This window comes from Somniosus microcephalus, chromosome 17 (assembly GCF_052327205.1).
Source record: "Somniosus microcephalus isolate GS21.2 chromosome 17, FLI_Smic_1.0, whole genome shotgun sequence".
NCBI classification, from domain to species: Eukaryota; Metazoa; Chordata; class Chondrichthyes; order Squaliformes; family Somniosidae; genus Somniosus; species Somniosus microcephalus.
In genome coordinates, this window is record NC_141003.1 from 75,567,796 (window position 1) to 75,595,704 (window position 27,909).

Sequence of the window (27,909 nt, forward strand, 5' to 3'; positions counted from 1 at the left end):
GGCAGTCTAGGTACCGTTAATCGTTCCGGTAAAGTGTCTCATCTGCTATGTATATCTGTTATCCATGTTGTGCCTGTCAATTATCTTTTTACTGATTGTGTCTGTCTTGATGTAGTTCCATGTAATTGTGTTTTTCCACTTTCATTGTTCACTAATCATCTTGTGCGAACCTTCCCGCCGCCGCCCCCCCCCCCCCCATTTCGAATTTCTCCTCAAGCAACCTGCCAAAAAGTCCACCTGCCATGACGATTCCTCAATTCAGCCCATCACCAAAATACACACAACAATTGGCTCCAGCAGCTTTCATCGCAATTAACATGACATGCTCCACCAGGTTCTGATCTCCCCCCCCCCCACCCCTTGTATACCCTTCCCACCACCCACTCATAATTCACAATCCTCTGCTGAGTCGCTGCTCAACCGTATTCAAAGACCCCCAACCCCTGGCAGTATCGATGTTAACAAAACTCACACCAAGTCCACCCCCCCCCTCTGTGCTCGCTAACCTACATGGGCTCCCGGTCCAGCAATGCCTCGATTTTAAAAATTCTCATCCTTGTTTTCAAATCCCTCCGTGGCCTCGCCCCTCCCTATGTCTGCCTCTCTAGTGCTCTCGTCCTTTAAGACGCTGCTTAAAACCTACTTCTTGGACCTGTCATAGTATCTCCTTATGTGGCTTGGTGCCAAACACTTAGGACATTTTACTACAGTAAAGGCGCTATATAAACGCGAGTTGTTGTTGTAGAAATTGGTCTCTGTTTGGGGCTACAACATATACGGCAAGAAACACATATTAATATAACCAATAATGATCCCGATAATGCACATGTGCAGGAATTCATCTGCAATTAATGAACTCCTGACTTTTTATTTTGGGTAGGCTGTGACCCACGGAACAGGGAGAGAAGATAGAGAGGTAGACCTTTTTCACGTTTTAAGAACCCAGTTGACCACGGGAGGTGGGAAGAGACGCTCGCTCACTTGCTCGATAGAGGAGCGAGGTTGAACTTATTTGAAGGGAGATGAGTATTTATGGCACTATATGGAGCGAGGGGGATGGTTGCTGTCTGGTTTTAGCGGGCCCATAATCTAAAACATTGTTATCCCCGACTCGCTGTGAGCAACACTGCAAGTAAACTTGTGAATATTTACTGTGGAAAATAATTTTCGGAGAAGGTCGTTCATAAAGGTACATCATAAATGTAGTTGGTCTTTTTCAGTATTTGAGTTCTTTGCCACAGTAAGCCAGTTGTCTTGTTTGTCCCCATGTGCAATTTTGAAGACTTCAGTAAGGTCACCTCGGAGTCTTTCACATTTGAATTGAAGACCGGGTTAACTTCCCTTCAGAACTTACATTCCTGATACTTTGGAACCATCTAGTTATTTACCTTTCTAAACTCTCGAGGGCAATATTACCCATCATATGATAACATGACCAGAGCTGCATACAGTACTCCAGGTGGAGATGACCAATGCTTAAACATTAATCGTATAATCTCTTCCTTTAAGGTTACTGAGCTAAGATTTGGAGTTGCACAAGTACAAAATTACCGAGCTGTACAAGATTGCAAGGAATTTTCTTTTTACCACCTAACAATGAAGATGTTGTATTGTCTGTCTGCAGGTTAAAACAGTTAGCTGTGTATTGATCACTACCTTTTTAAATATTAAAAAAAAAGTTGCATGGTTTTGATTTAGGAATAGGTTTGGGGTTTATAAAGTTAAGTCATCTGTCAAGAAGTCGGCCAGCGTTCAATGGTGGAGATGAGGAGGTAAATAGATGCTCTACAGTTTCTCTTGATATTGGGGAGAAAATTTGTAAACTTCCCTTCAGGGTATTAAATAATGTGGGCAAAGTCTGTTAATGAGTAAGTTGTTTCTAATCTGTTGAAAAATGTTTGTGAGGCGAATTGCCATTTTCTCTTCCCTTGTGTTATTAAGCATGAATACCAATGGCCAAATGCTTTGCAGAACGCGATAGTTCCTGAACTTTTGGGACCAGAGGAATGTTTGGTTCGGGATGAATCATGTATAATTATACGGTTCGATAGGATAAGCCATCTGTAAAAGCAAGGTTGTATTGAACCAAGGTGGGAATGTGGAGATGGATAGAAACCCTGCAATTTTGATTAATTTATCGTTGCCTTTGGGCAATAGGAAGAATCTTTCCTCAGGAGACTAAATGAATCCATAATACGTAGTGCAAAGTCTGTGGAAAGGCCTGATGAGCTGAATGGCGTTTTCCCTTTCCATGCCTGGCTGTTGCTTTGTCTCTGATTACTTTATTTCAATGTTTTTTCGCAAACTTAACAGGACATTGTGGCTCATTGGTACTCCAACCGAGACACTTGCAATTTGCTGCTACTTGGTACATCGGTTAGTGATTAGTGCGGTACAATATTGAGCAATTTTGTGGAACGTTCTGTGGGCATCAATTGACAGCACATTCTGTGCTGCTGATTGCAATGACAACATCATTGCCACCATCACTTCAAGTTAATCAAATGGCAATCCAGCTATTTATTTGGAAATCACTCTTATCAGTGCATATCACATTAGCAGTAAATGTTCCTCAAGCTCAGTGTGATCTACCTTCAGTCCTACGTAAGAAGCAGGAGTCGGCCATTCGATAAGATCATGACTGATCTGGTCTTGGCCTCAACTCCACTTTCCTGCCTGTTCCCCATAACCCTCGACTCCCTTATCATTCAAAAATCTGTATCTCCACTGTAAATATATTCAGTGACCCAGCCTCCACCGCTCTCTGGGGTAGAAAATTCCAAAGATTCACGACCCTCTGAGAGAAGAAGTTCCTCCATCTCAGTTTTAATTAGGCGACCCCTTTATTCTGAAACTACGCCCCCCTAGTTCTAGATTCCCCCTCAAGGGGAATCATCCTCCCTGCATCTACCCTGTCAAGCCCCCTCAGAATCTTGTATGTTTCAATAAAATCACCTCTCATTTTCTAAACTCCAATGAGTATCGGTTCAACCTTTCTTCATAAGACAACCCCTTCATCTCAGGAATTAACCTCGTGAACCTTCTCTGAACTGCCTCCAATGCAAGTATATCCCTCCTTAAATAAGGAAACCAAAACTGTACGCAGTACTCCAGGTGTGGTCTCGCCTGTACAGTTGTAGTAAGACTTCCCTACTTTTATACTCCATTCCCTTTGCAATAAAGGCCAACATTCCATTTGCCTTCCTAATTACTTGCTGCGCCTGCAGGCTTACTTTGTGTTTCATGTACAAGGACCCCCCAGATCCTTCTGTACTGCAGCATTTTGTAGTCTCTCTCCACTAAAATAATAATGGGCTTTTCTATTTTTCCTACCAAAGTGGATAACCTCACATTTTCCCATATTATACTCCATCTGCCAAATTTTTGCCCACTCACTTAACCTATTTATATCCCTTTGCAGATTCTTTGTCCTCTTCCCAACTTGCTTTCCCACCTATCATTAGCAAATTTGGCTACATTACACTCTTCATCCCTTCCCGACTCTCTGTTAGCCAATCCTCTATCCATGCTAATATATTACCCCCAACCCCATGAGCCATTTTTAGATAGAGCTGTTCATCTTCTGAAATATGCTCATTTTCCAGATATTGTACTTTTATTCTAAAGGGGTGGAGGGGTTCTCTGCACTGGGGAGTTTAGAATAGGCTTAAGTTCCTGGAGCAAACCAAGACCAGCCTGTTCTAACCCTATTGCAGAACGCTAGAGGCTGCATTGTATTCTTAGTGCTGTGACACCTCTACACTGCCCTGGCAACCATCTCATCCACTTGCATTGTAGGGAGGCTTGAGGAGGTCCACCAGTTAATTATTCGTCGGGCTGCTCGACTTGGATTGATTGACCCATTGGAATTTTGTAGTGGTGTCAGGAAGGAAATTACAAATACGGAAGCCATTTCCTCACTGGGATGAACCAGTAACGGCTTGAATTTTTGGAACATTATTCAAGGCACTAAAGCATTTTTTACATGCCAGATTAAGGTCTGTTATCATTACTCTGGAATTTTATTTAGCATCATAAGATGCCTGGTTAGACAACTAAAAGATGAGTACAGTATACTGATGGTAGTATCTTGGGTGCTACATTAATATTGCCACTGCATTTATCGCATCATGAACTTTGTGATTTGACGAAACCCATTGTCTTTCGGCAGTCCTGTTACTGATGTAAAATTCTTTCACAGAGCTGTCGACATGAGGGATGAGAGTGAGATTTATTTGCTGTAAGTCAATGGGGTGTCTGACCTGCATGGAATTCTATCATCGTATTAGAATCTTCAAACCAAACCAAATTGCTTAGAAATCTATGTAGCGTTTGCTTGCCCGATAGCAGTGCACACACTCTCTCCCTGTAGGAACCTATGCCAGCTTAACCAAGTTCCGACCTTAAGCACAGGTTAGCATATCCTCAGCTTAGAGACTCCAAAGTATGCACAGGGGTACTGTTGGAGTTAACCAGCCAGAATCATGCAGCCTACCATCTTACAACACTTGTCCAGCCAGGACCGCCCTACCTGTTTAGGGCATTAGCTTGCAAGGTTATCTGGAGCCAAATGGTATAAATCCTGGCTCCTGGTGGTGGGTCTTTAGTTCCAGGATGATTTGGTTCTGAACGACCATCGCCAAAAGTGCTGCCTTATAAGATCCCTGAGCCACTTTAACCCGCACTTACTAAGCCACATCCTTTTCCGTTTATTCTTGCCTGCCTCTATTTCAAGTGGGATAGTAATGAGTTGGTCAATAGACACCCAACAAGCCAGTCAGATTTATAACAACATTAGTATTAGGAGCAGGAGTAGGCCATACGGCCCCACGAGCCTGCTCCGCCATTCAATAAGAGCATGGCTGACCTTCGACCGCAACTCCATTTTCCCACTCGATTACCATATACCTTGATTCCCCTAGAGTCCAAAAATCTGTGTCTCCGCCTTAAACATACTCAACAATTCAGCATTCACAGCCCTTTGGGGTAGATAATTCCAAAGGTTCTCTGAGGGAAGAAATTCCTCCTCATCTCAGTCCTAAATGGCCGACCCCTTATCCTGAGACTGTGACCCCTGGTTCTAGACTCTCCAGCCAGGGGGAACTTCCTCTCTGCAGCTACCCTGTCAATCCCCCTCAGTATCTTATGTTTCATTGAGATCACCTCTCATTCTTCTAAACTCCAGAAGAGTATAGGCTCAATCTCTCCTCATAGGACAACCCCCTCATCCCAGGAATCAATCTAGTCCAACCCTCTATTTATGATTTAGGAAGGGTGAAGCAGAGCACAAATCTCGTTAAACACATGGAACTGCGTTTGTTTGAGATTTGTTATCAAAATGAGTGACATTTTCAAGCTGAAATGAGCAAGTCTAATTCCAAATGAGTGACCGCTCTGGTTTCAAAACACTCAATCAGGCCCCTTTTCATGTTGGTTCATCTATTATTGTAAAAATAACTTATCTGAACGGAAATTATATTTTTGAGTTTCATTTTTTCTGCATTTCAGTGTTTTACTTTCACTTTCCTAAGGGAAGGAGTTGGGCAACCTGAATGAAGTAGCAAAATGCGTTCGAGATTTACAGAAAATGCAGACAGCAATTCGAGACAAAGGGCAAGAGATTTTAGGCAACTAAACTGGGGGCAAAGTAGGCGGGTGAACCATTGTCCCTCTCTCTTTCCCCCCCCCCCCCCTTAGTGCTCTATAAATAACCTGAGAAAGTGAAGGCTGTAAAAATGTTTGAAATCGTCCGATTGTAATCGACGTGTCTGAGGTCAAAACTTTGCATTTCACATTTTCAGAATTTGTCACTTTTTTTCTCCTCTTGCTTCGGAGTCCTGTGATGTGAAGCTGTTGGTTATTCAGGTTATTGAAATCTGTACTGAATATATTCACCAGCACTCAAGCCATGACTGATCCCACTCTTTGCTCTTAGCTTATTCTTTGTCTGCCTTTGGACTTGACAAAAGATAGCCATTCTATTGATAGGTCAGAAGTAGGAAGGCTGGAAATGGAGGAGCAACCTTTTACCAACATGCAGAGTTGCTCATTGACCATTTTCTTCACACATTTCAAGTACCTCCAAATGTTTTTCTCGATTTTTAAATGCGTTGAAGTTGTTTGGCATTTTCACCTGATAGAAATGCACAGGGCTACTGATGAGTCACACGGCAATCAGTGCACAGATAGATAATTCATCGTTTAGTAGTAAGTGTACCATTTAGGGCACTACAATAAGGCAAGATCATTTGACAATTTTTGTGTTCGTCAAGGTAAGGGGAAAATATTTCTGGGGATTTTTGTCCAATTTAACACATCCTCAGTTCCCTGTACTGTGGTCTAACAATGTTCGACTGTGACCTGTTTCCATTTCCTCCCACCAGCCATTTTGTAGTCTCGGTGAAATTGCTTATTGGTGCCATATTTGGGCATTGATGAACTGTGGGCCTGATCTCATTTTAAATCTGAGCCATGCAGCCAAAGGACTCTTTCAGTATTCTGTGGACTTTAATTTGGTTCTTAAAGGTGAAAGGCTTTGTTTAACATTGTTTACTTCCCATTGCCCTCCCCCCACCCATTTTGTGTTTAATTGCACCTAACGTACTTGTATATTTTCATTTTTATTTTACTAGCGTGAACAATAAGAACATAAGAAATAGGAGCAGGAGTAGGCCAGTCAGCCCCTCGAGCCTGTTCCGCCATTCAATAAGATCATGGCTGATCCAATCTTGGCCTCAACACCACTTTCCCGCTCTCTCCCCACACCCCTCGACTCCCTTGTAGTTCAAATGTCTGTCAATCACAGCTGTGCTAATCTGTCTTTTGGATGAGATGTTAAAGTGAGGCCCCGTCTGCCCTCGAGTGTATATAAAAGATCCCGTGACACTAATCAAAGATGAGCTGGGGAGATCGTCCCCAGTATCCTGGCCAATATATATCCCAAAACCAACATCAGTTTAAAAAAAAAAAAAAAAACATTATCTGGTCATTATCACATTGTTGTTTGTGGGATCTTGCTGTGCATAAATTGGCTGCCGCGTTTCCCTACAGTTAAAACAGTGACTGCACTTCAACAAAGTGTTTCATTGGCTATAAAGCACTTTGTGGCGTCCTGAGGTCATGAAAGGAGCTATCTCAATGCAAGTCCTTTCTATCTTTCTAATGGATTTGCAAAAACCTGGAGCTTGGTCTGTACTGTTGTTCATTAGATGTATTTTCTTTTGCAAGAGGTGAAAATGCGTGAAGCAAATTTCCCCTCCATAGTCCCGGCCTCGGTCGTAAAAGGGAGCGGCAGAAACTATACCGTATGCAAGATCATGTGAAACAGTAACTTTCAGGAGAGAATTGTAACCTTTTATGATACATTATGGAGGAGGAAGGTGCATGTATATTTTTTAAAATTAGAATTGCAATAGCTGGGATTGATGTCCGACCATTATCTGTTGCTGTAATTCAACTTTCGTTACGAAGAGACAGTCGGAATGTGCGCTTTAATCGGAGTGGGTGGGAAAGGCAATTCATATGCAAATCAGACAGCCACCCACTGTGTGGAGGCAGAAGATTATTTAGCCGTAGGCCTCTCGGCTACACTTCACTCACAAGTAGTCATTCTACTGACAAACTAAATAGCTGAACTACTCCAGTTCAGCAAGTTAAGCAAGATTGCCAGCCTCTATTCAATTATTTTATGAAAAATGCCTTTTTTTAAAGAAAGGATTAAGAACTCACTCGGGTAAGCTATTTTAAATTACTATCTGCACAGATGTACAGACAATCGGTGATTTTATGTATTGGGAACCCTGCGAGACTTCAGCCCTCACCTGTCATCTCTTGTTTATTTACCAGCGATCCTTTAGCCTTGCGATATCAAAGGTGCCGGCATTTACTTTTTTTTTAAAAGACACATTTTTCCCATTTAAGGCACCCTCTGAGCAGGTTGCGTGCAGATAAAATATCCTTTGTGCTTTGCTCCAGAGCATTCTGGTCTGTGTTTCATTGCAGTATGGATCATTCCGCATTTGCTCATATTGGTTTTTATATGGGAATTAGCGGAAATGTGCTGCTGTGCTGTAGACAGCAAAAGCTTAATAGCTGAAGGCTTCACTTCTGTCGTGAGGCTCTCTTGCACGTTGTTGTGCAGTGAATAACTGAATTCAATCAGTGGCTAGTTGTATGGTTTCCCTATAAGAGCTGCTACAGCCTAAATGTGTAGTGTAATGAATAACTGGGAGTAACTTGTAACGTGTTCTATAAACGACATGATTTATGTCTAAAATAAGATACCTGTGAGTGATTACATTGTTGTAATTTAATTGAAGGGTTCATAATGCCTGGTTACAGAATATTGGATACCTGCGTTAATCCAATTAGGGGGCTCGGGTGATGTTTACATTGAAAGTGAGTTGTGAGCAGGTTTGAAAAATCATCTGACCTGCAAGAGTTTTTTTTTGAAATATGCCAATAAACTTTTCATTGTGTTGGGAAAGAGATGGGTTATTTATTATGTCAACGGTAACTAGCGATATGCTCCACCTCTGATGTGATGTTGGTGCTGTGTGTGGTGCCACCGAGATTTTTATCAAGAAATAAGCCGCTGTCAACCACCAGGAAGTTTTGCGTCTCGTATTCTGTTGTAAGAGTGTGTACTGTTACTATAACAACTGGGTAACAGTTGCCAAAATAAACCTCCCCAGTATGCAGTGTCATAAAAAGGTATTTACCTTCAGGTTGATCGCTGCAGTCATGTTGTTCATCTCGATCCCGTCCCCCCTCCTCTCAATCCAGTTCAGCAGGTCTTTTGTATAGCTCTTCGCTGAACTCTTAGAAGTAAATCAATGTGCTTGGTCATAGTGCAGGCACTGGTACCTGACTGGAGAATACTGTCAACTCAATCATGCTGAGCTATGCTCTGGGTATGCTGAGCTCTGTGTATGTGCACTTACTTGTGTCCTGATGCGAGCAAACACTTTTTTTTTCCCCTCATAAAAGCTAACAGGACTACCTGGGAACTCTTTTTGAAATTGGCTGTGCACATATTGCCGAAATAGCAGGGTTGGTCTGAAGTCCAGAAACAGTGAGAGCCCTCCTCCTTGTGATCTCCAATCACTTGTCGATGCACAGTGCACTATCCCTTGTATATAAATGCAAGTCTTTTTTTTGTGACTTGACTCCACAGCGTAGGGTTGTCACATTGAGAAAACCGTCATTGATAAAACTACAGTGCAACTGGGCTATTAAGCCTGCAGTACACTAAATTGATGACACACACTCTCACTCTCTCTCAACTTCTGCTTGTGTTTATGAGCCACTCAAGCACCACTCACGTGGCTTATGATTTCATAACCTCTTGATTGGATTACTGGCGTGTGACTCAGCCAGCCCCCCCCCCCCCCTCGTGCTCTATTTATCGAAATATGGCTATTGACAATTGATCTTTTTGTGTACTTTTTAATGTCATTTTTTCAATTGGCAGATAAACGTCATTTGACACAACTGGAGATGTAGATGGGGTAAGCAGCACAGCAGTGTGGTTTTTGAATAATAATGCAGTGATTTGTGGTTTCAGTGGTGTATAAGAAAAGTGAAAACCTTTAAGTGGTCACCTGTGGTAGGTAGGTGAGGAGGGGGGGGGGGTGCTCTGAGATAAGCCATTTGTTGTAAATCGCTAACTTGTAAACCCAAATGGAACCAGTGTGGCGGAACCACCAGAGGATTACGGACAATTGTATATAATTCCTTTTACAGCAATGTAGTACAGCTGGGGGCTGCACCTTTTAATGTATCTGTTAACTGTACAAGGGCTTCTTTCCTGTACTCCGCGTGATGACGTCATGCCGTCTGTCACGTGATCTCAACGGCGGGAAGAACGTGATGACGTCCGAGCTCGGAACCTGCGAGCAGTTGAGCTCGGAACCTTCTAGCAGTTTCCAGAGAGGCTTTCAAGCAGACCAGACCTATTTGCATTGTATCCTACAGTTTCTTGTACAGCTTCGTTTGTTCATTAAATTTTATTGTTTTTGATTTTCTGAGTCGATCTCAATTCTTCGGCTAGGAACCCCAGTTCCTACACCAGCGCATTTTGGCCCCTATTTATATAATATGTATTTCAAGGAGCATTGTCCCTTGATGAAATGTAAGATGTGCATTGTTGTAGCAAGATGATACCATAACATCACTGATTATTTAGGTCCTGACTATTTTCAAGGTTTGAAATGACCAGGGAGGGACTGGCTGGTGTTGGGTAGCATGCTGTCGTTTTTTACTTCTGGGATTTGGGTTCAAATCCAATCCAGACTGATGGGGTGAAGCTGTTGTCTGTCCGAGGGCGTTACGTTAAATGAATTTGGGCAGTCTTTATCCACTTTCTCGTGGCATGGGTCGTATGAGGCAGAATCCTCCCTAATTTGGTGCCGATTTACACTAAAATGGTCATATCACTTTGGGGAGGCCGCAAGGATGGTGGGTGTGGAAAATTGAAATGATCTCACAGATGCAGAAAGGGCTGCACTTTATTGAGATTGGGGCCAAGTAGATGAGCTTCACTCTGAGCCTAATGGTGCTTGCTGTGCCTGGTATTGTATTCCTCAGCATTAGCACGCCTTGCCTTGAGCGCAGACTCATCAGAAAGACACGGCAGGAGTTCTCATTGCAGCAGATAGACTGTACCTTGTGTAGCACAGGTCAAACTAGCAGCTGCTATGATGGATTCTGAACGGAGTTTTTGCTACTCCCTGTTCAAGAACTGAACGTCTTTAAAATTTAGTGTAGCTACAGTAGCTTTTTTTTACAAGAAGGCTAGTCAGTGGTCAAGCAGCTGAGAGATTGGTAGTTCTTCACTTTGCATTTTTCACAGAGTAGGAGTGTAGTTTAGCTTGATGGGTTACGAGAAAACCATGTGCTGAGCACATAGAAAATAGTTGCAGATGGACAGTTTTGCAGATAGTCTCCCAACTCCTACATTGTGTAAACCCCCAGGACCTGCACCCAGCGCCAATTATATTTCTCCCCCCCCCCCCTCCCCCCAGCTAAACGGTCTCTTTGCGTGTTGGACTTTCGGCCCCCTAAAGTTTGGGACAGGACTCCAGCCCTCCACGAGTAGCTTAAGACAATCGAGCATTCTGTTCACTTAACCAAATCCGCCCGGGGCTTTGTGTTTCTTTTCAGGTTTTCCAGGAGACTTCAGGACAAGTAAATGTACCAAAGAAATAACAGCTACACTCTTTTTAGCCTTTATGGTGACATCAACATCTAATGACCATATCAAGTGTGAATAAAGCAAGCAAAAATAAGCCCAAGCATTAGAATAAAGGGAATTAACATACAAATCAGAATTTTACTTCTCCTGTACTTGCTCGTGCAGTACAGGTTGAGTCCTATGGCTGACTATTAATCCAACTCGGGTGAGTTTAGTTATACTTCTGCAGCATCTACATAAGACAGGATGTTAGGAACAAGAGTAGGCCGTTCAGCCCCTGGAGCCTGCTCCGCCATTCTTAGATCATGGCTGATTTGTGCCCCAGCTCCGCTTACCCGCCTTTGCTCCTTATCCCTCGATATCCTTACCCAACAAAAGTCTTATTGATCTATCTTGAAAGCTCGAATTGTTCCCACATTTGCAGATGGGGCAATTGTTTGGTTGTAAGGTATTCCATCTTTGCAAGGGATGGGCAACAAACAAACAATCCTGGTTAAATTTGCCATTATTTAAAAAACGATTTGCATTTCTGCTGGACTCCGTAGGAGATTTTTTTTTTGGGATGGGAGTAATCCTGAAGGCGCAAAGATTTAAAGGAAACTTTTTGAAAGCTGGAGAAATTGGGAAGCAATTCCAGGGGTGCAGTGACTGAAAGAGTGGCTGCTGATGGAGCAAGAAACGAGGAGTGACCCAGTGTTCAAAGGGATACAGGGGGGTGTGACTGAAGGACATCAGGAAGTTGTGGTGCGGCGCAGCCAAGGGATTTGAAAGCGAGGCAAGGATACCAACTAACTTGGTAGCTTTGGGGCAGGTGAAAGGGACAAGAGACCTACAAGTCTACAGATTCCATTGGAAACCCTGTTGGAGTCCGATACAAGTGCTAATAGGGAATCTTCTTAGATTTCGCCACTCCATCACATCTGCTTTTCTAACATGAAAGGAGGTACGGTTCCTTCATTTTTCCAAGTTCAAACCGCAAGGTGGGTTGACTATGGGCAGTGCAAGAGCTTGGAATCATAGCTTGAGTTTTGATGCTTGCTTCGTTGTCACGCATTCATTGAAAACTCCGAAAAGAAGGTTCCTGCCACACGAATGGACGACATGCTCGTCAAGCAATGATGCCATGGAACCGGGCATCATTACTTAGAAGCTTTGCATTTATTCTCGTCACTAACTTACTGTAAATTTTGTAAAGTAGGTTAGCCTCAAAACATTCCCTGAAGCTTCTCTTTTTTTAAAAAAAAGTGTTAATGAAACGAAAGCGTTTAAAGATTGAACTGAAACAAGTAAAAAGGCCACCTGAATTTCTGGTCCCACCTAATGGGTCCTGGTTCCATTTTCAGTCGGGTGGTGTCCGACATGAATTGATGAGCATTTTGCTGAGAAGCCTCAACTTGGTAAGAATATTTTAATTTTAATTCTTTTCCCCTTTCAATGGCTTTTTATAGGGGAACCTTGTTACCGGACAGGTTATACAAAACCTACTGGCTCGCCGCATTTTGATTTTCTTGTTGTATATTCCTACTAATGAGACAAGAGAACAGAGGAAAAAAGAAATGCTGGCAATACATAGCAGGGTTACTGAGTTCTGAGCAAGGTTCTCACTTAAAATGTGCCTCTTTCAGATATCGGTCTACCGGAGGAGTGTTTCTAGCATTCTCTGTAATTTTATATTTCCAGCATGCCATTTTCCTTTTTACCTCCACGATATTATTACTTGGAGCCAGCAAGCATCATGTCTTTCACAGCAGAACAGTTGATGTAACCAAATAAAAACAGAACAGTATCTCATTTGCTGACTTATTTTAATGGATAAATGTGTTTTCATTCACCTAACTCATTAACAGCATGATTAGCAAGGAGGCTCTCCATCTTATCGTTACTTAAGCACATTGGAAAATATTTGATTGAATCGCTTCAGTATCCCGGCAAGTGCTTCATACCAGTGGTGATCCCACCGAGGTTGCTGAGAGCTGTGGAATAAATTTAAATCCTCGGCATTCAGAGGGTACTGTCGCAGCTGATATCTTGGCATAATTTGTCGGCTGTCTTGGACTGGATTAACTCAAATTCTACTTGCACACAATCAGGAGGCAGGCTTACTTACTCTGTGTAAAAGTGAACATCATGTAAATTCATCTGTCGGTTTATATACTTGGGACCAAAAAAAACTCTTCGTTCTGTAAACAATTATTTTAAATTGTGAGTGGAAAAACTTTTTTTTTTGTTATGGCGGACTTGACTGTAGTCCTAATTTTTTATGGCCGTATAGGATGGCAATGATGTGAACTTCACACTGCCAAACACTGCTGCTTTTGTAGCCTGTCCAAGCATAGAACTGGAGGTTCCCATGGCGATGTCCAAGAGCCGCTGGAATGATTGTTGTGTGCATGTGGGCTTCCTGTTTTCTCTACATCGTGTTACTGTGAACCAGTAAAGCTTGCTTTGGCGGGAAGACACTCTCACTCGAGCAGCCTTTTTGAAGTTGAGTGGTTTTTCCTGGAACCTCTGTTCTTGCGTCATGTGTGTAGGATGGTTCACCGCTGATGACCTGCTCTCACCATGTGGTCTCTGCTGTTTTATTTAGAGCAGAGTTAGTTCAAAAATGTTTCTCTTCCCCCGCCCCCCCCCCATGCGTTTTAATGTTGAAAGTTTTTTTGATCACCAAGGCAAGGGATGGTGTTGAACATTTCTTCATTCAAAGGCACTCACTGTAAGCATCAAGCATTTCATAGAATCATAGAAAGTTACAGCACGGAAGGAGGCCATTTCGGCCCATCGCGTCCTCGCCGGCTGACGAAGAGCTTTCCAGCTCTCGGCCCGTAGCCCTGTAGGTTACGGCACTTCAAGTGCATATCCAAGCACTTTTTAAATGTGGTTAGGGTTTCTGTCTCTACCACCCTTTCTGGCAGTGAGTGCCAGACCCCCCCCCCACCCTCTGGGTGAAGAAATTTCCCCTCAAATCCCCTCTAAACCTTCCACCAATTACTTTAAACCTATGTCCCCTGGTTATTGACCCCCTCTGCTGAGGGAAATAGGTCCTTTCTATCCACTCTATCTAGGCCCCATATAATTTTATACACATCAATAAGGTCTCCTCTCAGCCTCCTCTGTTCCAAAGAAAACAAACCCAGCCTATCCAGTCTTTGCTCGAAGCTAAAATTCCCCAGTCCAGGCAACATTCTCGTAAATCTCCTCTGTACCCTCTCTAATGCAATCACATCTTTCCTGTAATGTGGTGACCAGAACTGCATGCAGTATTCTAGCTGTGGCCTAACTAGTGTTTTATACAGTTCAAGCATAACCCCCCTGCTCTTGTATTCTATGCCTCAGCTAATAAAGGCAAGTATCCCGTAAGCCTTCTTAACCACCTTACCTACCTGGCCTGCTACCTTCAGGGATCTGTGGACCTGCACTCCCAAGGTCCCTTTGTTCCTCATTTGCAAGGTATAGTACAGCCGGTTGTAGGTTAAAGCTCCGTCCATCCTGATTAGCAATGCACCTTGACCCTAGTCTTTGAAAAGCACTGTGACGTTGCATTGTCCTTCATGAGAGCCATTGTGCGGCTTTCCTGCCTGACTGTCGACTTATTTGTGAGTTTTTGCATTGTTCATTCGGGGTTGAAGCTCCCCAAACCTGTTGCAGCCATCGGAGAGAGATGTTCACTCCATCAGGCTGAGCTCACTGGGAACCATCGGGCTGAATCTTGACCCCCAAAAAGGGGTGGGTTGGGGTCGGGTCAGAATTAAAAATGTTTAAATCTCAAACCTGCCCACTTCTGGGTTGAATGGAGGCGGGACAAGGGGCAGGCAGCCAACCTGCTCCCAGGAGGCGGGTTGGCAGTTTAAATATTTTTTTAAAGGAGGCTGGCAGCCTCTGACATAACAAGTTTTACAGCTTTAACTGTGGCCTGCTGGGGAGAAGGTAAGTGCACTTACAGCACTGCATGTGGGCCAGGAGGAGCAGGCGTGCTCCCTCCCCCCCCCCCCCCCCCCCCCCCCCCAAACTCCGGAATACAAAGACCCCACTGGGGGTAGGGGAGTGGACACCCCCCGGGAGTGCACCCTGCCCGACTGGAAGACAAGCCTGTCAGTCAGGCTAACTTCGAGGCAGGAAACCTGTCCAGGCAAAAAGATGCATGCTGTAGAGATGAAACTCCACCCCGTCCGCAACTCTGCTTGTAACCCACCCCTGTGCCGACTCTGAGAGCAGTCCAATGAGTCCCACTCCCCTCGCTGTTCCCCCTTGCAAATTTTATAGAACTTGAAGCCAGATTCCAGGCAAGAACCTACTGATGCACCCGGTTCCTGATCAAATAATAAACTTAAATAATTGGAAAAATGTAGAAGTCTGGGGAATAAAGAGAAATAGATGGAGGTGGCATACAGTAGGGGGCAGCATGGTCTAAGAGACCTTCAGTGTTCTGGGTTGGTATACCAGGATGCTTCTGCAGTGAATGGCACCTTGCTTAACTTTGGAAATCTGACACTGTTTTTCGGAAGCCAGAACAAGACTTGATGGATACAAGGATTCATCCTGTTTCAAGTTATAACATTTTGATGTTCCATCTATTCAGCTAAACTCTTAGCAAAACAAGATTTAAAAAAAATAGAAGCTGTGCCCTCTGTTCTTTGTATCCTTTTTAGCTTGTGCACCTGAGGGTAGTACAGATACGCAACTCTGTTGAGGCATCGCATATTGATGATGAATATAAATTGATTTTTGCTATGTGGCAAAGACAAAACTCTCTGGAGTATTACTGCTGGCTTCAAAAGATGGCCTGCTTCTGTTCAATTACTTGCAGAAAGACCTCTATCGGAAAAGAAAATGGGTTTGATCAGTTGTAAGTATGCCACAGCAAGGAAGAGACAGTCAGGAGGGTATCCCACTAGGACAGTCATTGTTGTACTCTTGTCTTTACTACCAATACGTTTGAAATAACCCCCCATCTTATGAATTTCTATGATACACTGATATCTGGAAAAGAATTCTGTACTGTATTGCTATTTTATCAGCTGACTTAAGATTGCATCTGACAGTAAACTTGATTTTGATAGTTTTAGCCTTAGCTGTATGATCTGCCAGCATCGAAGCTTTTACACCTATTCAAGAGCTAAGTATACGGTGGACATCTCGTACTATTTCCAGTATAACCCAAGGATAAAGGAGTAGTTTGGCCATGAAGCACCATTTATGCCATCCACTCCTGCATAAGGTTACGTCTCGTTTCATGGGCACGGGCTGCAGGTGGAAGCTGTCTTCTTTTTTTGTGCTGAGCATGAGGGTTGGGAGATGGCCTGAATTCTAACCTAAGGCTGCCCAGAATTATATGGTCTCCCACACAATAAGATGTGTATGTGAGTGCGCCATTTATAAACCAGACCTCTCTGTAATCCAGGACCATTACTGCCCGTGTTAATTTAAAAAATGGCTGGGGTAGAAGAAGTTGGGTGAGGATTGGGAACTTGAGTTCATAAGTTGTACGAAAACTCGAAGCCAGCAGGCATCTGTTGCTTTCCTATTTCAAACTCTGTAATATCACCTGACTCCGCCCCTGCCTCAGCTCATCCGCTGCTGAAACCCTCATCCATGTCTTTGTTACCTCTAGACTTGACTATTCCAACGCACTCCTGACTGGCCTCCTATCTTCTACCCTACGTAAACTTGAGGTCATCCAAAACTCTGCTGCCTGTGTCCTAACTCGCACCAAGTCCCATTCACCCATCATCCCTGTGCTCGCTGACCTACATTGGGTCCTGGTTAAGCAATGCCTCGATTTTAAAAATTCTTATCCTTGTTTTCAAATCCCTCCATGGCCTCGCCCCTCCCTATCTCTGTAATCTCCTTCAGCCCCACAACCCTCCGAAATATTTGCGCCCCTCTAATTCTGGCCTCTTGTGCATCCCCGATTTTAATCGCTCAACCATTGGTGGCCGTGCCTTCAGCTGCCAAGGCCCTAAACTCTGGAATTCCCTCCCTAAACCTCTCTGCGCCTCTACCTCTCTCCTCCTTTAAGACACACCTTAAAACCTACCTCTTCGACCAAACTTTGTCATCTGCCCTAATTTCTCCTTATGTGGCTTGGTGTCAAATTTTGTTTGATAATCGCTCCTGTGAAGCACCCTGGGCTGTTTTACTACGTTGAAGGTGCTATATAAATACAAGTTGTTGCTGTTGTTTGTACCATAGTTCTTGTCAAGTGCTGTAGTTTCTTTTAATAAAAGTTTGTGACAGGTGATGGTGGTGTGGGGGGGAAGAGGAGTGTAGAGCAGTTTATTAGAGCTATTCCGACTCCGCCCCTGGCTCCGCTCATCTGCTGCTGAAACCGTCATCCGTGCATTTGTTACCTCTAGACTTCACTTTTCCAACGTACTCCTGGCTGGCCTCCCACATTCTAACCTATGTAAACTTGAAGTCATAATTTCTCCACCTAAAGAGAAATTAGGGCAGATGACCAAAAGCTTGGTCGAAGAAGTAGGTTTTAAAGAGCGTCTTAAAGGAGGAAAGAGAGGTAGAGAGGCGGAGATGTTTAGGGAGGGAATTCCAGAGCTTAGGGCCTAGGCAGCTGAAGGCACGGCCACCAATAGTGTCCTATAGAAAGGAGGTGGGTGGGGTTGTAACTCAGGGAGGCAAAACCAGAATATCAAAACTATTCAATAGTATGCTCCCATTATTCATCAGTTTTAAATCTCATTGTAAAAACTCATTAATCAGATGCATTTGTGTGAGAAAACTTAAGGCGATTGGGTGTCAATTTGTTACTTTTAATTATACAAACCTTCAGTCTGTTAGTTCTTAACCTTTATCTCCAGAAAATGTTGTTGATTACAGTGCAGAATTTGGTTTGTCATAAGCTACTCAACAGATCATGTACTGTACTCCAAAGAGGAGGGAGGCAGTTTTAAGTCCTGTTGCATCATGCACTTCACAGAGGGATGGTTGCCATGGTGATGATGGAGATCAAGTGTTTGTAAATTCATGCTGCAGCTGAATGTCCTTGTGATGACTATTTTGACATTTTGAGGGACCTTGGAACAGCAAGTGTGACTTGCAAGAGCAAATTACAGTAATCGTGCCACCTTTTCTTCAAATGAATGTGTCTTGTTTTCTTCCAACATGGTTCCTGTCAAAGGATTAGCCAGTCTCCTAGTTACAGGGATACCCATTTAGTCTATTACCATTGTAATGCCAACAACTACATTTCCCTACTTCAACTTTTTCCTCACTTCATGTGTCCAGATTTGAGCTTTTGCTATCATTCAGTTTCCCAGCCTATTCATGTGCTGAATGTTTAGCTTGTGTTTTTTTTTGCCCTTTTGAGGCCAGGTAACATCATATAGATGTTACATATGTCATAACACAGATGGTCATTAAAGTTCTGATGACTAGATTGTGAAGGGCTTGAAAGTGCCCCATGGATGTGGAGTGGAGATGGGACTGAGCTTGGCTGCGATGTCTTTTACCACCAAGTAGTTCGTTGATGCTCGCTGTCAAAGCTCATCTCGAATAATGACCATTTGGCTGAGGTACTCTACCCCAGCAATGGAGTTGATGCACAGAAGAGAGGAAAAAGCAAACGTGAAAAAAGAATCAAGGTCGTGTTCCCTTCTATTAAGCTTCTCCTTTGTGCTTCTCTTCAGTGTTTGAGACCCTTTCAGATATCTCTAATTGCATGTAGTCACCAATATTAGTCGATGTATTCCCTCAGTGCTTTAACAAGGGGGCTCTCTCATTGTTGTTCTGTGAAATTGCTTCACTACCCTGTAGTCTACCTGCTGCAGTATATCACCGACACCACCTTCAGTAATTTGTGTTAACGGTTCAAGCTTTTGCCCAACAATTTTAACCTATGTTTATGGCAGTGTAATCATTTTAGCGCGCTCGTTCAAAACCCGTGACCTTATTTATGCCAGGAGTGGTATGATGTACGGTAAAATTCCCCTTAACTGCGTAGGATGTTGCACCACAGATGGTAAAGGTTGACCACTATATTCTCCTGTGTTCTGAAACAACACGGTCAGACCATCACTAAAAGCTGGTGGACAGCTACAAAAAAATAATTAAAAAGGGCAAACTGAGTGTTGGCCTTTGTCTCAAGGGGGCTGGAATACAAAGGAAGTGGGAGTTATGTTACAGCTTCTATAAAGCTCTGGGTAGCCCCCATTTAGAGCTCCGTGTTCATTCTGGGAACCGCACCTCAGGAAGGATATATTGGCCTTGTAGGAGGTGCAGGGTAGATTCACCAGAATGACACCGGGGCTAAAAGCATTACGTTATGAGGACAAGTTGCATAGACTGTGCGTGTATTCCCTTGAGTATAGAAGATTAAGGGGTGAACTAATTCAGGTATTTAAGATGGTTAAAGGATTTGGTAGGATTGATAGAGAGAAACTATTTCCTCTGGTGCGGGGGCCCAGAACAAGGGGGGCATAACCTTAACATTTAGAGCTAGAACGTTCAGGGATGACGTCAGGAAGCACTTCACCTAAAGGGTAGTGGAAATCTGGAAAACTCTTCCCCCCCCCCCCCCCCCCCCCCCAAAAAGCTGTTGAGGCGGGGGGGGGAGGGGGTCAACAGAAAATGTGAAAACTGAGATTGATAGATTTTTGTTGGGCACGGTTACTCAGGGTTACAGAACCAAGGCAGGTAGATGGAGTAAAGATACAGAACAGCTGTGATCTAATTGAATGACTGAACAGGCTTGAGGGGCTGAATGGCCTCTTGTTCCTGTGTTCAGGCCAAAGCTGATAGATTTATTTACAAGCAAGATAACTTACACAAAAACAAAGGTATAAAGTGGGGGTGGGGGGGGAAGCCGGTTAGAATCAGTCCACAAGAGATCAGCAAAATTTTTTTTTTTTTTTTTTTTTAAGTGTGCATGTCTTGCGCAGTCCAATACTCTTCAAGGTTTTTGGATGGAAATCTTTTGAGTACTTCTAGGGTACTGAATTTGGATGATCAGCCATGATCACATTGAATGGCGGAGCAGGCTCGAGGGGCCGAATGGCCTACTCCTGCTCCTATCTTCTATGTTTCTAGATGTGGTGATTGTGCGTGAGTGGTGCAGAATTGCTCCCTATGGAGCTCTGCTGTCCAAGACCAGTCTAAAACTGAAGTTGAGCAGCTACGGGCACAACTTTGTGCCAAAGGAAGACTAACTGGGCACAGTTCTTCATATTGAGACATTAATGACCAGTCTCGAGCTTATCCCCTATGGTGCGCTGCCTTTTTAGGGAGCAGGAATTTGTCCGTTGCCATCAACCTGCGGGTTCTCGTACATTGCGATTTCTAAGCGGCTCCCCACCCACCAAGCAAATGAGACAAGTTAGTTTCCTGAGTGCAGGAACTGGCACTAACCGAGAATGCCTGCCAGCTCTCGCTTTATTTATAAAAAAAAATAAAAAATCCGGATGAGTTGGTTCAGCTTTGTGCATCAGCCGCTCCTTTTCATGACGCGTACCAATCATGACAAGTAGTCAGTTTTGAAATCTCATTTTACCCTGTCTTGGTAAAATTCTTTTTTTAAAACAACACATTTTCTATTTGACACAGAATGAAAGTTCATCTGACCTGAACTAGGGAGGGAGGGAATAGTTTAGCACAGAAAATATTATTATAATTGATAGAATTATAAATATTATAAGTTATAATTGATGGAATTAACTTTTTCAAAAGAGAAATTTGCTTTTTAATATGTTACTGAGTAATAAATTTTCAGTTGGTGGATCAGTGGCATCCGGCCAATAACTTGGTGCTTCTTGCTTGCTGAATGATCTGTTTGTCTATCTGGGCTGGGTGTTTCCTGGCGAGCGAACTCGTGTTTCTAGTTGAGTTTAGGAGTTGTTGAATGCGATTGTTTTGTGCATTGCAGTCTCATGCTCCTGCTTTAGGTGTCAATGTGCAAATTAAGTTCTTAAATATTGCAAGTTTAAAAAACACAATTGTTCTTCGAGAAAAGTAGCCTTTGGGGCGCTCGATTTAAAGGAAGTCTCTGCTTTCCCTGCGGCGAATGTACTGGGAGATCGTTGGGGAAAATTCCCTTAAAACACAGTATTATGTAAAGCATGACCTTTTTGGTTCTTGTTGAAGACAAAGAACCAATCTTTTCATTGGAGCACCATACCTCGCGTTCTAATGGGGCATATCCAAAATGTCAGCCTCCTTTCTGATGCTGACTGACCTGTTGTAGATTTCCAGCTGTTTCGTTTTCCTGAGTTCTAGCATTTGCCGTCTTGTCTTTTGACATTTTCTTGTCGTGCCAGAGCTTCTGATGGCGGTTCTGCTGACAGTGATGGCTAAAATGAATCCAATGCCACACCTCGGGGCTTCTTGCTTGCTGAATGATTGGTTTGTCTATCTGGGCTGGGTGTTTCCTGGCCTTCATAGCGAGAGGGTTCGAGTACAGGAGCAAGGATGCCTTGCTGCAGTTGTACAGGGCCTTGGTGAGACCACACCTTGAGTATTGTGCGCGGTTTTGGTCGCCTTATCTGAGGAAGGATGTTCTTGCCATGGAGGGAGGGCAGCGAAGATTCACCAGACTGATACCTGGGAAGGCAGGAATGACGTATGAAGAGAGATTGGGTCGATTTAGGCTTATATTCGCTAGAGTTAAGAAGAATGAGAGGGGATCTCATTGAAACTTATAAAATTCTAACAGGAATAGACAGACTAGATGCAGGAAGGATGTTCCTGATGGCGGGAGAGTCCAGAACCAGGGGTCACAGTCTAAGGATAAGGGGTAAGCCATTTAGGACTGCGATGAGGAGGAATTTCTTCACCCAGAGAGTGGTGAACCTGTGGAATTCTCTACTACACAGGGCAGTTGAGGCCAGTTTATTAAATATATTCAAGAAAAGGAGTTAGATATATTTCTTAAGGCTAAAGGGATATGGGGAGAAAGAAGGGACCGGGTACTGAATTTGGATGATCAGCCATGATCTCATTAAATGGTGGAACAGGCTCGAGGGGCCGAATGGCCTACTCCTGCTCCTATCTTCTATGTTTCTAAATATTTCAAAAGCTGAGCATTCATGACAAGTTGCCAGCGTCACCATTTCATTTCGAATGTTGCACCGAGATATCACTGGACACTGTGTGGCGGGCAGTTGGTTGCATTATGATGGGCCCAACGGATTCGCTACCATGTTTGCTGCTCTGTCTGACCCTGGGCTGACTGTTTTCTTTTGAGGTTTCAGCTCACGCACTCTTGATGCTGAGAAATCCCCTAATACAGATGACTGGAGTAGCTTTATTAGTGTGGTATAGATGTAAAACTATTAAAAATAACTATTTAAGAAAAAAGCAATTCTCGGTGTTTTTTTAGAAAAAAAGTTTGTTCGGTTTTGCTTTACCTCATCCTTTTTCTCCCCATTTCAATCAATTTTCTTTCTTCTGCAGTTTTTTTATACTTTGATATTAAGTCCTACAGAATTAATTATTCAAACATTGCCAAGGCAACTGATTTGTAATTTTTGCAAAAAGAAATGTGCAGAACTCGTGCAATGTGAACTCCCAAAGATTTGGTAAAAAGCCCCTAAGTTAAACGAGTGGCATTAACCTAATGTGGGTGAAAGGTGATTCCCAGAATAATGGTACAAATCCTGCAATCCCATGTAATTAAAAACCACAATTTGACTTGATTACTGTAGTGCAGTGGCCCTGAACATTACTGATACTCCTCTGCCCTCAATGACTTGCTCTCCGTCCTAGAGCTGGGACACGTGTATCTTAAACTCAGTCCAGATCAGCTGAAACCTGGTTCCAAATTTCCTTTTTATTTTCTCTGGGCTGTGTTTTACATGTGTAGGATGCCCAATAAATTGATGGCAATGGCCCAGGGGAGGAACCCTGCTGAAATCTCTCTTGCAGCACTTTGAGTGTTTTTAAAAAAAAAAGTAGCAAAACAAAAATAAATCTAGAATGTGTTGAATTTTTTGAATCTGATTGAATTGTTTGAATCTAATTGAATTTTTTGATGAAGTAACAAGGGAGGATTGATGAAGGGAATGCAATGGATGTTGTCTACATGGATTTTCAGAAGGCATTTGACAAAGTACCACATCGAAGGCTGGTTAACAAAATTGAGGCTCGTGGAATAGGTGGGTCAATGGCAGCTTGGATAAGGAATTGGTTTAAGGACAGAAAACAGCGAGTTGTGGTAAACGGCTGTTTTTCAGACAAGAGGATGGTAGACAGTGGTGTTCCCCAGGGGTCAGTGCTGGGGCCACTGCTTTTTTTGATATATATAAATGACCTGGATATTGGAATACAAAGTAGAATTTCCAAATTTGCCGATGACACCAAACTTGGGTGTGTGGCAAACAGTGAGGATGATACCAATCAACTGCAACGGGACATAGAAAGGCTAGACAATGGGCAGACAAATGGCATGGAATTTAATAGAGAAGTGTGAGGTGATGCATTTTGGCAGAAGGAACAGGGAGAGGCAATACACAATTAATGGCACAGTTTTAAAGAGTGTGCAGGGACAGAGGGACCTGGGAGTTAATGTGCATAGGTCCCTGAAGGTGGCGGGACATATTGAGAGAGTGGTTAGCAAAGCATATGGGATCGTGGGCTTCATAAATAGAGGTATTGAGTACAAAAGTAGAGAAGTTATGCTGAACCTTTATAAAATGCTGGTTAGGCCACAACTGGAGTATTGCGTCCAGTTCTGGTCACCACACTTTAGAAAGGATGTGAAGGCCCTTGAGAGGGTGCAGAGGAATGGTTCCGGGGATGGGGTATCTTAGCTACAAGGACAGATTGGAGAAGCAGGATTTGTTTTCATTAGAGCAAAGGAGATTGAGGGGTGATTTGATAGAGGTGTACAAGATTATGACGGGTTTGGATAGGCGAGACGAGGAAAGGCTGTTCCCAATAGTTGATGGTACAAGGACTAGGGGATACAGATTTAAGGTTTTGGGCAAGAGATACAGGGGGGATGTGAGAGAGAACTTTTTTATGCAGCGAGTGGTGAGGACCTGGAACTCGCTGCTGACAGAAGTGGTGGAAGTGGAGACACTCAATGTTTTCAAGGGGAGACTGGATGGGCACTTGAGGGAAATAAACTTGCAGGGCTACGGGGATAGAGCGGGGGAATGGGACTGACTGGATTGCTCTACAGAGAGCCGGCGCGGACTCGATGGGCCGAATGGTCTCCTTCTGTGCCGTTATGACTCTAATTGATATATTTGAGATCGGTGAAGTCATATAGATTTTGCAGATAAATGGAGCACATTTGCAGCATTAAGTATATGTGTAGAAGCACCAATTAAATGATAGAAGAAAGAAGGAACTTTATATATCCGTTCAAGACCTCTGGACATTCCCAAGTGTGCTAATGAATTACTTTTTTTGAAGTGTAGTCTCATTTGTAATTTAGGGAAACCTGCACAGCAAGGTCGCACAAACCGCAATAGGATTAATGACCAGATAATCTGTTTTAGTTGTGTTTGGTGAGGGATATTGGCCGGAATACTGGGAGATTTCCCCTGTCTTTCGCATAGTGCTATGGGATCATTTACATCCACCTGAGAGAATGTTTAACATCTCAGCCGAAAGGACAGCATCTCTGACAGTGCAGCACACTCTCCGTACTGCACTAGCGTGTCGGCTTAGATTATGTGCTCGAGGTTCTGGAGTGGGGCGTGAACCCACAACCTTCTGACTCGGAGGCCAGATTGCTACCACCTGAGCTGAGGTGTCCTGATTGGATACAGGTTTGCTTTCCCCTCCCCAATTCATTGAGCTTCTAATTGTCCTGAAGCTAAATCAAATAGTTAGGAAGAACATTGAAGATCTTCCCCTTTCAGCATTCCAAAGGGACCACTCCCTCTGCGACACCCTGGTCCACTCCTCAATCACCCCCTCCCCTTCCCACTGCACCTTCCTGTGCATGTGCAGGAGGTGCAACACCTGCCCTTTTACCTCCTCCCTTCCCACTGTCCACGGCCCCAAACACTCCTCCCAGGTGAAACGGCGATTTACTTGTACTTATTGCAATTTAGTATACTGTATTCACTGCTCACGATGCGGTCTCCTCTACATTGGGGAGACCAAACGCAGATTGGGTGACTGCTTTGCGGAACACCTCCGTTCAGTCCGTAAGGGGAACCCTGAGCTTCCGGTCGCCTGTCACTTTAATTCTCCGCTCCACTCCCACTCTGACCTTTTTGTTTTCGGCCTCTTGCACTGTTCCAACGAAGCTCAACGTAAGCTCGAGGAACAGCACCTCATCTTTCAGTTAGGTACTATATAGCCTTCTGGACTCAACATCGAGTTCAACAATTTCAGACCATAAGCTCGGCCCCTATTTTTTCACATGGCATCTGTTAATGATTCTGCCATTCCCATTTATACCTCTTCTAGACCCATCTTTTGTGTCTCTATTGTCCCATTACCATCTCCTTTTGCTTTGTACTATCATACTGTTTGTCATGTAATCACTCCTGCCTTCCATCCTATCACAGACCTTCCCTTTTATTCTTTCCTCCCCCCGCCCCCCCTTTCCCTGCCCCTGCACTTGCTTAAAACCTGTTACATCTCTAACTTTTTCCAGTTCTGATGACAGGTCATCGACCTGAAACGTTAACTCTGTTTCTCTCTCCACAGATGCTGCCTGACCGGCTGAGTATTTCCAGCATTTTCTGTTTTTATTTCAGATTTCCAACATCCGCAGTATTTTGCTTTTGTATTTGTGTGGTAAGGAAGAACAGTTAGACTCCTTTATGGGTTCAAACAACCGAATTTTGAAAAACTGATGAACTTGCCATTCATCTCATTGCTGTTTTGTGGGGTCTTGCGCACAAATTAGCTACAGAATTTGCTTACATAACCACCAAAATGTCTTTTATTTATATAGTGTCTAACACAAAAAATGTCTTGAAGCATTTCATAATGGAGGTAAATAGGGGAATGAGCACCCAACCATGGAGGGAAAGATTAGAATTTTTTTTTATTCGTTCCTGGGAGGTGAGCGTCGCTGGCAAAGCCAGCATTTATTGCCCATCCCTAGTTGCCCTTGAGAAGGTGGTGGTGAGCCACCTTCTTGAACCACTGCAGTCCGTGTGGTGAAGGTACTCCCACAGTGCTGTTAGGGAGGGAGTTCCAGGATTTTGACCCAGCGACGATGAAGGATCGGCGATATACTTCCAAGTCAGAATGGTGTGTGACTTAGAGGGGGACTTGGAGGTTGTGGTGTTCCCATGCGCCTGCTGCCTTTGACCTTCTAGGCAGTAGAGGTCATGGGTTTGGGAGGTGCTGCTGAAGAAACCTTGGCAAGTTGCTGCTGTGCATCTTGTAGATGGTGCATACTGCAGCCGCGGTACGTCGGTGGTGGAGGGAGTGAATGTTTAAGGTGGTGGATGGGGTGCCGATCAAGCAGGCAGCTTTGTCCTGGATGGTGTCGCACTTCTTGAGTGTTGTTGGAGCTGCACTCATCCAGGCAAGTGGAGAGTATTCCATCACACTCCTGACTTGTGCCTTGTAGATGGTGGAAAGGCTTTGGGGAGTCAGAAGGTGAGACACTCGCTGCAGAATACCTAACCTCTGACCTGCTCTTGTAGCCACAGTATTTATGTGGCTGGTCCAGTTAAGTTTCTGGTCAATGGTGATCGAAATTATGGTTTTCAAAAATGGGTTTTGAGTTTGCTCAAGGTGAAGAGGAGAGGTGGAAGAGTGTAGGCAGCAAGTTCATTGAGAGCCAAGGTGGCGGAAGGCTTTAGCACCAATGGTGGGGCAAAGGCCACGGTCAGAGGACCCAAAAGTGTGTGAAGCGTTAAAAGGGCCGATATGGTGGCAGAGATGGGTTGGAATGAGGTTGCCTAAATGGGATGTAGCGAGGCTGTGGAAAAATTTGAGGGGAAAGATTTTAATGCTTTGGCTCTCTGTACTTCATTGTAGGTGAGCAAGGACAGTGGTAATTAGTAAGTAGGACTTGGTGTCTGATGGGATGGAGGTTGCTGCATTCAGGACAAGTTGGAGTTGGCAGAGGGCAGGAGGATGAGAGGCCAGCGTTGGAATAATCAAGTCTAGAGGCGACAGGGACCTAAAGGATTTCAACAATGGAGGGGCTCAGGTGGGAAATGTTGCTGAGGTGGAAGAAAGTGCGCTTAGTGGGAGGTTTGAAGCTTGGCTCTGAGTCAAACATCATGTCAAGGTTTTGCATGGTCTGGTTCAGTTTGTGCTCTAGAGACCAGGGATGGAGTTGGAGTTTGTGGCCATTACTGAATCTCTGTCTCTCTGTCTGTCTCTCTGTCTGTCTCTGTCTGTCTCCTACTTTGCACTTCTCTCCCTCACTGAGAACCTACCGCTCTGTGTCTCTCGCTGCATGTGCGTACATGTGGCTGCCTTGCACTCTGTTCTAGCTACTGAGTCGTATGCAGTCCGGAGGCTTAATTTGAAACATTGTTAGTTAATGAAACCTATCTAAATGGTTGCACACAAATTGATTTTAGCAGGTTTCTGTGGCGTGGTCAAGGTGAGGCACATTCCTGCAGGAAGGGGAAATCAGGAATAGTCATCAACGTTTGTTTAAAACGGGAGAAATGGATAGACCAAGTAATTACAGGCCCGTCAGCCTAACCTCGGTGGTGGGAAAATTATTGGAAAATGTTCTGAAGGACAGGATAAATCTTCATTTAGAAAGACACTGATTAATCAAGGACAGTCAGCATGGATTTGTTAAGGGAAGGTCGTGTCTGACTAACTTGATT

The 27,909-nt window shown here is 43.8% G+C and overlaps 1 long non-coding RNA gene across 24 annotated transcripts in view; it reads left to right on the forward strand.

Annotated features, from left to right (window-relative positions):
- LOC147105863 (uncharacterized) overlaps positions 1 to 27,909 on the forward strand; it is a 272,831-nt gene that overhangs the window by 157,040 nt on the left and 87,882 nt on the right. The window contains exons 5-6 of one of the 24 annotated variants that reach the window (XR_015081632.1): positions 9,473 to 9,509; positions 9,799 to 10,020. The exons of 22 other annotated variants lie outside the window; for them this stretch is intronic. This is a non-coding gene — a long non-coding RNA (uncharacterized LOC147105863). Of the gene's footprint in view, positions 1 to 9,472; positions 9,510 to 9,798; positions 10,021 to 27,909 lie in introns of those variants that run through there. One more of the 24 variants, XR_015081612.1, reaches the window with a different exon arrangement.